The 1,856-nt window shown below is 37.2% G+C and overlaps 1 non-coding gene across 1 annotated transcript; it reads right to left on the bottom strand.

The window, feature by feature from the left end:
- Positions 1-1,119: 1,119 nt before the first annotated feature.
- On the bottom strand, positions 1,120-1,223 carry LOC115303121. The gene has a single exon (XR_003913835.1). It is a non-coding gene; the product is annotated as a U6 spliceosomal RNA (small nuclear RNA).
- Positions 1,224-1,856: the final 633 nt, after the last annotated feature.

Below are 1,856 nucleotides of genomic sequence, written 5' to 3'. Positions count from 1 at the left end.
TTTACTTTATTTTTCTTTGTCCTTATACATAAGAAATAATAGAATCAGAATTTAAGTTTCAATCCATCTTATTCCAAAACCTCTACTTTTTAACCACTCCTCTAACTACCACGAGCTGTGTGGCTATCTCCTGAGGCTCCTGAACGGAAAGAGGCCATGTCCTACTTAGTTTTCAACTGCAGCACTTACATAGTGTCTGCTCTATAAGAAACATTCCATAAGTGTTCCTAGAATTAAATATGAATGATACAGAGAAAACAAACGCAAAAGGTTTATAGTTTCAAAGCACATTTATCAACCATAAATAATAGAAAAATACAAAATATAAAACAAAGGAAAAGCAGGCCAAAGCTAAGTATAAGAAACAGTCAGTTCTTTTCCTAGATGTGCAATACGTTTACTTTGATCCACTTCTCTCAGCTGGATTCAAGCTAATATTTCTTTTCTACTCACTATTTTGCTAAGAGCTATGAGATCGGCCTTTTTTTTTTTTTTTTTTTTTTTTAGTTTGAAACAACCAGTCTTCTTTTCCTGGAACAGTCTTCTCCTGAAGGAAAAAACTCTCTTTTGGAGCAAAGCCTCCTTCCTGGGGTTCTTTGTTCTGCCAGTGCTCAGTACCTTTGAGCTTCTCTCTGGAGCAGGTCTGGAACCAGTATCTCTCCCTTCTTTTGAACAGCTGAGCAAGCTGTCTCTATTCTTGATTGCCTTTGTTATGTTCGGAGGCTGTACAGTCTGCCACGGCTCATTTCAATAAACCCCCTCAATAGCAAAAGCTGGTTGAATACCTAGGCAGACTGACTTTTTTAAGGATAAAATAATTTTGATTTAGAACTCATATCTTACTAAAAAGTGGATCGCTTTTCTATAAGCAAGTCGACTTCTTCACAAGCAATGCAGATTTAAGTATGAACTTCAATGAGAAGTAGATAATGAACCCAATATCACAACCTATTAAGATTTGGAAAGAATTTTAGATCTCTTTAGACAAACTACCTATCTAATTAAGAAATCCCACTATAACAAACTGGGCGTTAGGTGACCAGCATGAAAACCTTGCATATTATAAAAGAAAAGCCTGGTTCTGTTCTGTGTTAGACAGCGATGTTGATAGAGCTGCCTTGAATTAAACCATTATTCATTATTTTATGTGTCTTCCTTGCACAAGAACCATGCTCATCTTCTCTGTATTGCTCCAATTTAGTACATGTGCTGCCAAAGGGAGCTCTCTTCATTACCTTAAATAATATTTCCTGACTCTGTGTTCAATTCACAGACTCTATTGTAGGTGCTAGAATTTCTTCTATTCATTCATCTACCAAAACAATATACAATAACTCCACCTACTTGTCTATATTGTCCATTGAGACATCCAAAAAATGAAGTTGAAGCAGAAGAAGGCAAAGAGCCCATCAGTGAGAAAGTGGAATAATTTTCAGAGGATGGAGACAGAAAGCCATAGGATAATACAATAAAAAGGGATAGGAAGAGAGACGACATTTGAGTGTAGGTGGCCATGGCTTGGGTTGCATGTGAACCACAGTATGGGGGGCGGGGCGGGGTGGAGGTAACAGGCAGGTGCAATAAACAAAATAAATTTTCTCAAAAGTTTCAGATAAACTACAAAAGTAGAATATATGTTGGAATGGAAAAAAATAAATCTCAACTTAGTTGTAGATGTTGAAATAGAAACATTTAATAACTTTTCTCTACCTCTCTTTTGCATACAATAACCATATTCCATTTGTTCTTAGGGCTAGACCTGAAGAATGCCCTGTCACTTGCTCCTCCCTTCATCTCACCTGAGCAGCACATACTATGGATATTGGTGGCGTCTCAAAGAAGCAGGACCAACAGGG

Source organism: Suricata suricatta, chromosome 9 (genome assembly GCF_006229205.1).
Source record: "Suricata suricatta isolate VVHF042 chromosome 9, meerkat_22Aug2017_6uvM2_HiC, whole genome shotgun sequence".
NCBI classification, from domain to species: domain Eukaryota; kingdom Metazoa; phylum Chordata; class Mammalia; order Carnivora; family Herpestidae; genus Suricata; species Suricata suricatta.
The sequence above is the reverse complement of the archived record's forward strand: the minus strand, read 5'-3'. Positions and strand labels throughout refer to the sequence as shown.